This window comes from Procambarus clarkii, chromosome 74 (assembly GCF_040958095.1).
Source record: "Procambarus clarkii isolate CNS0578487 chromosome 74, FALCON_Pclarkii_2.0, whole genome shotgun sequence".
Taxonomy (NCBI): Eukaryota; Metazoa; Arthropoda; class Malacostraca; order Decapoda; family Cambaridae; genus Procambarus; species Procambarus clarkii.
The window spans coordinates 10,356,126-10,370,733 of NC_091223.1; positions in this window are offsets into that span (position 1 = coordinate 10,356,126).

Below are 14,608 nucleotides of genomic sequence, written 5' to 3' on the forward strand. Positions count from 1 at the left end.
TTAAAACTAATTGGTAAAAAGAAAAAAATGCGTTGAGTACAAATAAAAATAGAGGTAAAAGAGGGGGGAACATTGTTGAAAAAGCAGCACAAATACAATTACAAATTATTACAGAAAATTACATTCAAACAGCGTTGATTTGAAAAACAAAAAAACAAAAAACATACATGGGTTGACAATAGAGGGGTAAGGTAGATTACAGGGAATTTATTAGGTATAGCTTCGTTTTTAACTTAAACTGGTTGAGAGAGGTACAGTCTTTAACATGGTTGGGAAGGTCATTCCACATTCTGGGCCCCTTGATTTGTAGAGCATTTCTGGTTTGATTAAGTCGTACTCTAGGAATATCAAAACTGTATTTATTTCTGGTGTGGTGCTCATGGGTTCTGTTACAACCTTTTATGAAGCTTTTGAGATCAGGATTGGCATTATAGTTTAGCGTTTTATATATGTATAATACACATGAGAGAATGTGCAGTGACTTAATGTCTAACATATTCAGAGATTTGAGTAGGGGTACCGAGTGATGTCTGGGGCCAGAATTGGATATTGTCCTAATAGCAGCTTTGTGTTGAGTAATTAGAGGACGTAAGTGATTTTGGGTAGTAGAGCCCCAAGCACAAATACCATAGTTGAGATATGGATAAATAAGGGAGTAATAGAGAGTCACCAGGGCAGGGCGTGGTACATAATATCTGATCTTAGAAAGAATGCCCACAGTTTTTGAAACTTTTTTTGATATGTTTAGAATGTGTCCCTGGAAATTCAGCTTGTGGTCAATGAGAATGCCAAGGAATTTGCCATCTAATTTGTTACAAATTTGGGTATTGTTTATTTTGAGATTTATTTGATTAGAGGATTTATTGCCAAACAGAATATAGAAAGTTTTGTCAATGTTAAGGGTGAGTTTGTTGGCAGTTAGCCACAGATGGACTTTATTTAGCTCAGTATTTACTGTGGCATTTAGAGCAAGGGGATCAGGACTGGAGTAAATGAAGGTTGTGTCGTCAGCAAATAGAATTGGTTTGAGGTGTTGGGAGGCATTTGGAAGGTCATTAATGTAGATGAGAAAGAGGAGAGGGCCAAGTATGCTGCCCTGGGGAACACCAATGTTGATGGGTAGGGTGGGAGAAATTGTATTATTCACAGAAACACATTGGAGCCTGTCAGTAAGGTAGGATTTGAGGTATTGTAGGGAGTGTCCTCTGACACCATAATGATGTAATTTAAGAAGAAGGTTTTGGTGGTTGACAGTATCGAAAGCTTTACGCAGGTCCACAAATAACCCAACAGGGAACTCATTTTTATCAAGAGCTGTATGAATCGAGTTAAGCATACTAATAAGTGCATCGTTAGTGCTTTTTTTGGGCCTGAAGCCATATTGGCAAGGGCTAAGTATATTGAGTTTGGCTAGATATGAGTAAAGCTGCTTATAGATTAGTTTTTCAAAAATTTTTGACAAGTTTGGCAGGATTGATATAGGTCTGTAGTTGTTAACACCTGTGAGATCACCACATTTGTGGACAGGCGTTACTCTCGCTTTTTTTAGAATATCTGGAAAGGTTTGGAGTTCAAGTGACTTGTTGAAGAGCAAAGCAATAGCAGGGGCTAAAGATCTGGAGGCTTTTTTGTAGATTAAAGTTGGTATCTCCTCAAGGGCACCAGACTTGGTTTTAAGGGAAAGGATTATCTCATTGACGTCAATGGAATTAATAGGCTTTAGGTACAGAGACTGGGGATAGTTCCCTGTAAGATAGTCCTTAATGTCAGTACTGGAAGATGGAATATCATTAGCAAGGGATGAACCAATGGAAGAGAAGAACCTATTGAACTCAATAGCAGAATCAGAGGCTGAAAGCTGACCATCGTTATTAGACAGGAGAGTCGGTTTGTTATTTAAAGACTTCTTTGATCCCAATATTTGTGAAATTGTTCTCCAAGTTTGTTTAATGTTGCTCTTTATTTGGGTAAATTTATCTTCGTAGTATTTAGTTTTGGCTCGTCTAATTATCTTAGATAGCAATAATGAGTAATTCTTGGAGAATTCTTTGGAGACAATTCCTAACCTATACTTCTTCTCAAGGTCATGTTTTTTATTAATAGATTTAAGTATTCCCTTTGTAAGCCAGGGATTGTTAAGCCTTTTGGTTGTGACTTGTTTTGTAAGCATAAGACAGTGGGTATTATAAAGGCTAAGAGTTTTTTGAAGAAAAGATTGAACTGCTAGGTTGATGTCCTCTATGTTACCTAACTCGGACTCCCAGTTGACATTATCAGTAGCAGTTATAAAATTGTCTATAGCAGTTTCATTGTGTAGTCTAAAACGTATCTCTCTTGACTCAAGAGGTGGTTTGCTAATGTTAGTTAAGAGAAATGTGGGGTAATGGTCTGTAGTGCTATCGGTGATTATACCTGAAGTAAGCGGAGAGGTTATGTTTGTCCAGATGTGATCTAGAGTCGTGGCAGTGCTATCAGTGATTGTAGTAGGTCTAGTGATTAAGGGTATGAGGAAGCAGGAATTCATACAGTTGAGGAAGCTAACAGCAGTAGGGTGTTCTGGCTCGCAGAGGTCAATATTAAAGTCCCCTGCGATAATTAGGTGGTTTTTGTTCAGTCTGTTATCAAGTATTAGATTTCTAAGGTTTGAGTTGAATTCGGACACATCAGTGTTAGGAATTCTATAAACTGCACCCACAGTCAGGACAGACTCGGCACCCTTGACTCTGAAGCTGGCGAAGATATACTCCCCATAGCAGTCTCTGGTTCTAATTTCTTTTAAGCATGTTAGTTCTTGGTGGTAGTAAAGAGCAGTGCCACCACCTCTCTGAAGTTGACGACAGTTGTGAATTGCGGAGTAGTTAGGCATGTTAAAGACCTGAGTAGTATCCTCTTTCAACCATGTTTCAGTAAGTATAATAAAAGAGAATTTGTTGTCAATAGCTTCAATCAAGGCACTAACATCATCGAAGTGTTTACCTAGGGATCTAACGTTCAAATTGATTACAAAGATATTGTGATTATGAGTTAATACATTGTTTACATCATGTGCTGCAAAATATCTGCAATTTAGATCATTAAAGTGATAATTGTCATAGATAGTGGATAAGAGGTTAAGTTCAGGGTCTATACTTGTCTGCATAAAAAAAGCTGAATTCATACTCATGAATAAGATAGCATCTGAGAGATACTCAAATGGTGTAACTCCGATCATATATGCCGATGATATTTTGTTTCAGGGCAAAGATATTTCAAAGGTTCAAACAGTGTTGGACAATTTCGGAAACCTGTGTCACCATATGGGACAGGTGGTTAATGAAAACAAAACTAAGTTTGAATGTAGAAGTCGGAGGCCCATTATATTGAAAATAAACGGTAAAAATATAGAGAGAGTTAATATATATATAAATATTTAGGCATATACGTTGGATATACCCATGAGAGTTTGGAAGCTGAGATGAACAGACTGTTGGGTCAATGTCGGAAGAGATTACAACCTCTGAAGGCCTTGGCATGCTGTGGAAAGGGAGTGGGAGTCGATTGATTGATGAAGATTAAGCCACCCAAAAGGTGGCACGGGCATGAATAGCCCGTAAGTGGTGGCCCTTTTAAGCCATTACCAGTATCAAGAGCTGATACTGGAGATCTGTGGAGGTGCGAATGCACCCTGCATGACGGGAGATGTCTCCCTTATGAATGTGTTAAGATGAAGATGAAGCAACCCAAAAGGTGGCACGGGCATAAATAGCCCGTAAGTGGTGGCCATTTTAAGCCATTACCAGTATCAAGAGCTGATACTGGAGATCTGTGGAGGTGCGAATGCACCCTGCATGACGGGAGATGTCTCCCTTGTGAATGTGTTAAGATGAAGATGAAGCCACCCAAAAGGTGGCACGGGCATAAATAGCCCGTAAGTGGTGGCCATTTTAAGCCATTACCAGTATCAGGAGCTGATACTGGAGATCTGTGGAGGTGCGAATGCACCCTGCATGACGGGAGATGTCTCCCTTGTGAATGTGTTAAGATGAAGATGAAGCCACCCAAAAGGTGGCACAGGCATGAATAGCTCGTAAGTGGTGGCCCTTTTGAGCCATCACCAGTATCAATAGATGATACTGGAGATTTGTGGAGGTGCGACTGCACCCTGCGTGACGGGAGATGTCTCCCGGATCAAATGGTGACCAGATGGTGAGTGGGAGTCGATTGATTGATTGATAAATATCAATATTAACTGGGATTCTGAATTCAATAATAAGAACATAAGAACATAAGAACATAAGAACAAAGGTAACTGCAGAAGGCCTATTGGCCCATACGAGGCAGCTCCTATTCTATAACCACCCAATCCCACTCATATACTTGTCCAACCCGTGCTTGAAACAATCGAGGGACCCCACCTCCACAATGTTACGCGGCAATTGGTTCCACAAATCAACAACCCTGTTACTGAACCAGTATTTACCCAAGTCTTTCCTAAATCTAAACTTATCCAATTTATATCCATTGTTTCGTGTTCTGTCCTGTGTTGATACTTTTAATACCCTATTAATATCCCCCCGGTTATGTCCATTCATCCACTTGTAAACCTCTATCATGTCACCCCTAACTCTTCGCCTTTCCAGTGAATGCAACTTAAGCTTTGTTAATCTTTCTTCATATGAAAGATTTCTAATTTGGGGAATTAACTTAGTCATCCTACGCTGGACACGTTCAAGTGAATTTATATCCATTCTATAATATGGCGACCAAAACTGAACTGCATAATCTAAATGGGGCCTAACTAGAGCAAGATATAGCTTGAGAACCACACCAGGTGTCTTGTTACTAACGCTGCGATTAATAAATCCAAGTGTCCGATTTGCCTTATTACGAACATTTATGCATTGATCCTTTTGTTTTAAATTCTTACTAATCATAACTCCCAGATCCCTTTCGCAATCCGACTTCGCAATCACAACACCATCTAGCTCGTATCTTGTAACTCTATCATCATTACCTAACCTCAGAACTTTACATTTATCAGCATTAAACTGCATCTGCCAATCCTTTGACCATTTCAAAACCCTATCTAGATCAACTTGAAGTGATAGTGAGTCCTCCTCCGAATTAATTTCCCTACCGATTTTCGTATCATCGGCAAATTTGCAAATGTTGCTACTCAAACCTGAATCTAAATCATTTATATATATTATAAACAACAGAGGTCCCAGGACAGAGCCTTGAGGCACTCCACTTACAACATTTTCCCACTCTGACTTGATTCCATTTATACTAACTCTCTGTTTCCTTTGGTATAGCCATGCCCTAATCCAGCTTAATATAGCACCCCCAATACCATGAGACTCTATTTTTTTAATCAGTCTTTCATGTGGCACTGTATCAAAAGCTTTGCTAAAGTCAAGGTATACAACATCGCAATCCTTACCACTATCAACTGCCTCAACAATGCTAGAATAAAAAGATAACAAATTTGTTAAACATGAACGGCCATTTATAAAACCATGTTGCGACTCAATTATTAATTTATGTTTTTCAAGATGAAGACGAATTTTATTTGCTATTATAGATTCGAGTAACTTTCCCACAATAGACGTTAGGCTAATTGGTCGATAGTTAGACGCAAGTGATCTATCTCCTTTCTTAAAAACTGGTATCACATTAGCAACTTACATAAGAACATAAGAACATAAGAACAAAGGTAACTGCAGAAGGCCTATTGGCCCATACGAGGCAGCTCCTATTCTATAACCACCCAATCCCACTCATATACTTGTCCAACCCGTGCTTGAAACAATCGAGGGACCCCACCTCCACAATGTTACGCGGCAATTGGTTCCACAAATCAACAACCCTGTTACTGAACCAGTATTTACCCAAGTCTTTCCTAAATCTAAACTTATCCAATTTATATCCATTGTTTCGTGTTCTGTCCTGTGTTGATACTTTTAATACCCTATTAATATCCCCCCGGTTATGTCCATTCATCCACTTGTAAACCTCTATCATGTCACCCCTAACTCTTCGCCTTTCCAGTGAATGCAACTTAAGCTTTGTTAATCTTTCTTCATATGAAAGATTTCTAATTTGGGGAATTAACTTAGTCATCCTACGCTGGACACGTTCAAGTGAATTTATATCCATTCTATAATATGGCGACCAAAACTGAACTGCATAATCTAAATGGGGCCTAACTAGAGCAAGATATAGCTTGAGAACCACACCAGGTGTCTTGTTACTAACGCTGCGATTAATAAATCCAAGTGTCCGATTTGCCTTATTACGAACATTTATGCATTGATCCTTTTGTTTTAAATTCTTACTAATCATAACTCCCAGATCCCTTTCGCAATCCGACTTCGCAATCACAACACCATCTAGCTCGTATCTTGTAACTCTATCATCATTACCTAACCTCAGAACTTTACATTTATCAGCATTAAACTGCATCTGCCAATCCTTTGACCATTTCAAAACCCTATCTAGATCAACTTGAAGTAATAGTGAGTCCTCCTCCGAATTAATTTCCCTACCGATTTTCGTATCATCGGCAAATTTGCAAATGTTGCTACTCAAACCTGAATCTAAATCATTTATATATATTATAAACAACAGAGGTCCCAGGACAGAGCCTTGAGGCACTCCACTTACAACATTTTCCCACTCTGACTTGATTCCATTTATACTAACTCTCTGTTTCCTTTGGAATAGCCATGCCCTAATCCAGCTTAATATAGCACCCCCAATACCATGAGACTCTATTTTTTTAATCAGTCTTTCATGTGGCACTGTATCAAAAGCTTTGCTAAAGTCAAGGTATACAACATCGCAATCCTTACCACTATCAACTGCCTCAACAATGCTAGAATAAAAAGATAACAAATTTGTTAAACATGAACGGCCATTTATAAAACCATGTTGCGACTCAATTATTAATTTATGTTTTTCAAGATGAAGACGAATTTTATTTGCTATTATAGATTCGAGTAACTTTCCCACAATAGACGTTAGGCTAATTGGTCGATAGTTAGACGCAAGTGATCTATCTCCTTTCTTAAAAACTGGTATCACATTAGCAACTTTCCAAAACTCTGGCACTCTGCCTGACTCTATTGATTTATTAAATATGGTTGACAGTGGGTCACAAAGCTCCTCTTTGCATTCTTTAAGCACCCTAGCAAACACTTCATCCGGCCCTGGGGATTTGTTTGGTTTGAGTTTTACTATTTGTTTAAGAACATCCTCCCTGGTAACTGCTAAACTCGTCAACCTGTCCTCGTCCCCACCCACATAGACTTGTTCGGCTGAAGGCATATTGTTAAGTTCCTCCTTAGTAAATACAGATACAAAATATTTATTAAAAATACTACTCATCTCTTCATCACTATCTGTTATTTGACCTGTCTCAGTTTTTAATGGACCTATCCTTTCCCTAGTCTTAGTACGATATAACTGAAAAAACCCTTTAGGATTTGTCTTTGCTTGCCCTGCTATGCGAACTTCATAGTTTCTTTTTGCTTTCCTTATCTCTTTTTTAACATTTCTAACCAGTTGTACGAATTCCTGTTCTAAAGTGACCTCCCCATTTTTAATCCTTTTGTACCAAGCTCTCTTTTTACCTATAAGGTTCTTCAAATTCTTTGTTATCCACTTTGGGTCATTAGTATACGATCTATTCAATTTGTATGGTATACTACGTAATACCCATGATATAAATTCATTAGCTAACCTCTTCCTCTCCAAAACTCTAAGCCTCTACAACCTTCATTGTCCCCTTCTTACAAAGCAAGTAACTGACAAAAGATTAAACAATCCATGGCTCACAAATGGCATTCTCAACTCAATCAACAAGAAACATGAATATGAAAAGAAAGTTAGGATTGGCCTAGTTTCAAAGGAAGTAGCTAAAAGGTACTCATCAATGCTTACCAGTATCATAAGAAAGGCAAAACTTGCATATTATGTGAATAGATTCAATGAAGCAAAAGGCAACATGAAAAACACTTGGAAAACTATCTCTAGTATCCTAGGAACTAAACAACACTCACATAACCAAATAAAACTCTACAAGGATGGGGATATACCGTCAACTGATTTAGAAATGGCAAATGAATTTAATAGTTTCTTTTCATCGGTTGGTGCTAATCTTGCCAGTAAAATCCCACAGACTCAGACACATATTAACACATATCTCTCAGGCAGCTATCCAAACTCTCTTCTCCTTTCACCAATCAGCCCGGCAGATGTTGTGTCCATCATACACTCTCTAAAAACCAAGGCAGGGAACACCAGTGAAATTCCGTCCATTGTGTACAAGAGAGCCTCCCATGCCCTTGCCCCACCCATAGCACTACTGTTCAACAAATCTATAGAGTGTCACACCTTCCCTGATATCCTCAAAAAAGCAAGAGTAACGCCAGTCCATAAAGGAGGCAATCCGGCGGACATAAACAATTATAGACCAATATCAAATCTACCCATTCTATCAAAAATATTTGAAAAAATTATTTACAAACAGCTCTATTCCTACCTCGTAAAATTCGACATACTCAGCCCCTGCCAGTTTGGCTTCCGGTCCCAAAAGAGTACCAATGATGCAATCATTAGTCTCCTTGACATTATCTACTCAGCCCTTGACAAAAATGAGTTTCCGATTGGACTCTTCATTGACCTAAGAAAAGCCTTTGATACTGTTAATCACAACTACCTCTTATTTAAACTCCAGCATTATGGAATCCGAGGCCTTGCCCTTGACTACATCCGATCCTATCTTAGTGACAGACACCAATATGTAACCATCAATGATACAACTTCTTCCACTCTACCAATTACCGTTGGAGTGTCACAGGGCAGCATCTTAGGACCTCTTCTATTTCTTATATATATAAACGATCTGCCTAATGTCTCTAATATTCTCAAACCTATATTGTTTGCTGACGATACTACCCTTATCTACTCAAACCTCAACCCACATACACTAAATAATGTTGTGAATAATGAATTAAAAAAAGTCCACTTATGGATGTCAACGAACAAACTAACATTAAACATCGAAAAGACTTACTACATCTTATTTGGAAGCAAATCATCAAATGCAATTCAGCTACAGATAGACAACATTAACATCAGTAATAAAAATGATGGCAAGTTTCTTGGCCTATTCCTAGACAAGAGACTCAACTTCAGCACCCACATTCAACACATAACTAAGAAAGTCTCTAAGACAGTTGGTATACTCTCCAAAATCAGATATTATGTTCCTAACTCTGCTCTCCTCTCACTATATTATGCACTAATCTACCCCTATCTTAATTATGGTATCTGTGCATGGGGGTCTACCACTGCAAACCACCTTAAGCCCATCATCACACAGCAAAAATCTGCTATCAGAATAATAACTAACTCTGCTTTCAGACAACACTCAGCTCCCTTGTTTAAATCTCTAAACTTGCTAAATATTAACTCCCTCCACACATTCTCTTGTGTCAACTACATTTACAAAACCCTGTTCTTAAATGCAAACCATGCTCTGAAACTCTCCCTGGACAGATGTAATAGGACCCATTATCACCACACCAGAAATAAATATCTCTTTGATATCCCCAGGGTCAAACTTAATCTGTGTAAACACTCTATGCAAATTAAGGGACCTAGTCTATGGAACTCACTCCCTAGTGAATTGAAAAACTGTAAAACTTTTGCCTTATTTAAAAGCAAAACCAAAAAGTACCTAACTTCATCTATTTAGTTTCCTACACTGAGCTTTAAATTTGCTCTGTACCTAGTGGTACCCAATCTCCTAATTTTTATGTAATATCAAACAACCTTATCATTGTGTTCATTGCTGTCTTCTTTTATGTGCTAGCCATATGCTGTATTGTGACTACCAATTTTTGTCAACTACCATTCAAGCTGTCATTGCAATCAATCTTATATTGTTTCTGCTGTATTGCGCCTACCAATTTGTTGTCAACTACCATTTTAAGCTGTCATTGCAATCAATCATAGCTACCTATGTGCTTTAATATACTGTACCTATAATTTTCTCTCATCTTTTTTTTTTTTCATTCCATGTAATCTGTTATCATTTTTTTGTCTATAAATTTTGCAAGTATTTACCTCCTTAAAATTTTCTTAGATTAAGGACCTGCCCGAAACGCTGCGCGTGCTAGTGGCTTTACAAGACTGTAATTACCATAATTGTATCCTCACATTCCTTATGTACATTCTTGTATATGCATAAATAAATAAATAAATAAAGATTAAGCCACCCAAGAGGTGGCACGGGCATGAATAGCCCGTAAGTGGTACAATTTTTTTTCCAGTGTTCTGAGGTTGCATTTAACCATCAAGCTGTTATCGTGGGGGAGGATACTGCTTCACAGTCTTTATGAGGGTGTCCAGCTGCTAGACACCTTTGTTGACCAGGAGAGTGGCTGTGTTGATGGCTTCAGGAGTGGGAGTCCCTGTGCTACGAATGATATACTTGAGTACTGTAAGATCTCTTATTGATTATGCTTCACCTGTCATTTCTTGTTTTGGTAAAGGTAGGATGGGCAAGTTGGAGAAGGTACAAAATGAAGCCATGAGAATTATCTTAGGATGCCCAAGAAATGCTATGATTGAGATAATGAGGATGGAGTTGAATCTGCAGAGTATTGGGGATAGAATTTCAGAGATAAATGTAGCCTCTGCCATTAGATTAATGAGAGGTGGGGGAGCTAATGAATTAATCCTCTCGGTTCAAAAGGTGGGAAGTAGTGAACAGTGTATGATGAAGAAGAGAGTATATATGAATAAATTATGTTATAATGTTATTACAGAGCGTATTGCTGTGCCCAAGAGAAAATTTACACCACCATGGGAGGATTGTAATGTAGATGTAGTAATTACTCTCTTGCATAAGAAAAAAAGTATGTATGAAATAGGAGAGCTGAGGGCAACATATGATTGTATAATTAGAAAACTGCCTACAGAAAACACTCTACATGTATATTGTGATGGGTCAGTAGCTAGGGATGGGAAGGCAGGATGTGGAGTCTTGATCAGGGAGTACACTGACATCGGCACTGTAGATACTGTTATTGGACGCCGCTTAACTGACAATGTCTCTTCAACGCAGACTGAACTCCAAGGCGTATTAGCAGGATTACAGGTAGTCAAATGTGGTAAAAATGCTTGCTTCTTTATTGACAGCAGAGGAGCGTTAGAGTTGTAACGGTTCTATTGTTACGTAAAGTATGGTGACAAATAAACACAGACACTAAGATAGTATATATATATTTGGTCGAATATACAGAAGTACACAGGTGATACGTTGGTGTGAGTTGAGCGCACTGAGCGTTGGTAGAGTATCTCGCAAGTGTCTGCTCTAGACCACACTTGAAAGCAGACTCTCCAATGTTCGCTACACCGCTGCTTATATTGCTTGGGCAACACCTCACCGTGTTGCCCGGGCAACGCCTCACCTCATTCATCTCCAAAGGTTGACAGGAATATTAACACTATATTTGGAGCGAGTATATTATTGGGATAATCTACTCGCTACAGAACTCCCCCTCCCAGGGGATGAAAGGAAAAATAATTGATCAAGGAACTTAGCTGGTCGGTGAATTGTTCGCCCTGCTCGCGTTACATAACCATCAAAGTTAACTTCCTCCTCTTCGCTGATGTCATCTAACTGGGGTCGTAGGAGGATCCTGTGCTGGGAGGTCGTCCGTCGTCGTTGGAGGGTTGTGGTGCGGCTGGTAATTGGGGTCGAAAAGTGAACTGCGTAGTCGGCGGATGTGTCTCTGGATTTAGCAGTGTCGCAGACGTTGAGACGAAGCCTGGAGCAGAGCAGAGAGCTGAGTGAGGCCGGAGTCGTGGAGCTCTATGTGGGAGAGCGTGGCGGCTCGATTGAGATTTGTGAGTGTCTAAACTCGGGGAGCGAGAGCGTGGCGGCTCGATGCGGTCGTAGTCTGCTGTCTGCTCTGTGTCGAAGCTGTAGCGTCTTGGGTTGATTAGGACTGTACACGCCGAGTACTACATTGTTGACTGTGGAATTTGTAGTCTGGTACCAAAAGATGTAGGCAGTGTGTGGACAAGCTCGGTGTAGCAGGAGAGAAGAATGTGCATAATTGTTGCGTCCTTGGGTCGCTGGTGGAGCATTTAGATCGGGGGAGGATGGGCTCGGGCACCAGGACATTAGGAGGTAATGTAGGCACGTAGTTAGGACAACGAGGTAATCACTGCTAGAGCTGAATTGTCCTGGAGGCGACGAAGAGTCGGAAACGCAAGCTGTAAGTCCTGTACTGCGCAAAGGGCTTGAGTCGGCAGAGTATCAAAATGCAGTGAACGTGTAGATGAATCTGACGAAAGAGCAGCTTTCGTGGGCGCCCCTGTAGAACAAGCAGAGCCCTGGCAGCGACGGAGAGTCGGCAGGGCAGGCTGTAGATCCCACATTATGTAGTTACTGATGAAGCTGCCAGATGAGTGAGTAGTGATCGTGGAGCAGCAAGCCGTAGTAGATGAAAATGCAGAGATGATCGCGATGAAAATCATAGCTGTGGCAAGGGTGTTGGCAACGTTCCACGACAGGTACCTGCGGTCCACAGCAAGCAGCAGCAGTGGAGGTCCAGTGAGAGTCCATGTTGTAGTCCATCGTGGCTGGGTATCGTCGAAACTCTCTGGGGTCACCAATGTAACGGTTCTATTGTTACGTAAAGTATGGTGACAAATAAACACAGACACTAAGATAGTATATATATATTTGGTCGAATATACAGAAGTACACAGGTGATACGTTGGTGTGAGTTGAGCGCACTGAGCGTTGGTAGAGTATCTCGCAAGTGTCTGCTCTAGACCACACTTGAAAGCAGACTCTCCAATGTTCGCTACACCGCTGCTTATATTGCTTGGGCAACACCTCACCGTGTTGCCCGGGCAACGCCTCACCTCATTCATCTCCAAAGGTTGACAGGAATATTAACACTATATTTGGAGCGAGTATATTATTGGGATAATCTACTCGCTACAGAGTCTTTAAATAGCAGACGCCCAGTATATCAGAATATTGTGATAGAGTGTAGAGAGAATGTTAAGAGACTAGAAAAAACTGGGTATAAAGTAAGATTCATGTGGATCCCTTCACATGTGGGAATACTGTTGAATGAGGTAGTTGATGACATTGCGAAGAGAGCCACTGAAAAAACTCTTGTTGATGTTGTATGTCAGTTAACCTTGAAACAAATGTAGCGAGTAGATTATCCCAATAATATACTCGCTCCAAATGCATTGTTAATATTCCTGTCAACCTTTGGAGATGAATGAGGTGAGGCATTGCCCGGGCAATACGGTGGCGAGGAGTTGCCCGGGCATATAAGCAGCAGGATAGCAAACATTAAAGCAGAGTCTACTTTCAAGTGTGGTCTAGAGCAGACACTTGTGAGATACTGTGCTCAGTGCGCTCAACTCACACCAACGTATCACCTGTGTACTTCTGTATATTCGACCAAATATATATATAGTATCTTAGTGTCTGTGTTTATTTGTCACCATACTCTACGTAACAATAGAACCGTTACATTGGTGACCCCGGAGTGACCAATTCAATTCTAAGTTTTTGTAAGTAAGTTGTTTATTTGTCACCATACTCTACGTAACAATAGAACCGTTACACAAATGAAAACAAGAATCAAGATGATCCAGGAGGGTGAAGAAATGATAAAGAGAATGGCAATGGTGGACAGTAGTAACACACTTAAGAATTATTCAATAATAAATACAAATTCGTCCTTCACTTATGGTAAAGGAAAGTCTACTTGGAAGGATTCAATTTACATGAGATTAAGATTGGGATACAAATATATCTGGCAATACGGTGTTGATGTCAGTGAAAAAGATAAGGAGTGTAAATTATGTAGTATGCCACACGCCCACACCTTAGAACATTATGTATTAGAGTGTCAACTTATTGAAAACTATAGAAATGAGGAAATAAATAGTGTACCACATCAAATTGTTTGGATGTGTGATAATGGTATGATAGACAGTATACTTAGGACCTACAAGAATTTTGCCTCGAGAGTGTAACAATTATATGCTGTACTTACTATATAAACCTGCAATGTTAAATGGGAATCTTGTAATGTTATTTGTCTATTTGTACTCACTGAATTTGTGCGCCCCTTGAGGGACTTGAAATAGAGGGGGGTAGAAATAGCTACTCTATCCCTTTGAGATGTATTTCTTGCTTATCTCAATAAACATACTTGAACTTGAACTTGAATAAGTTTGTCAATAAACATACTTGAACTTGAACTTGAACCTTGCCCGAAACGCTATGCGTACTAGTGGCTTTAGGTATTGTATGTACTAGCTCTATTTATAAATCAATCAGAATGTTTGTAACTGCATCTATGTACGTACTTTTCCTAAATAAAATATTATTATTATAATAATTGTCAGTGAACGAACTGTTTTTTTGTGTGTGTACTGAACCGACGCTATGCGAAATGGTTATGTTCGAATCGACCAGTCCCCCATTCGGCACGAACGCCTCACAGCTAGATAATTCCGTATAAAAATACTTTAAAATTGTTTAATATAAATCCTAAAATTAAAAAAACTTTTA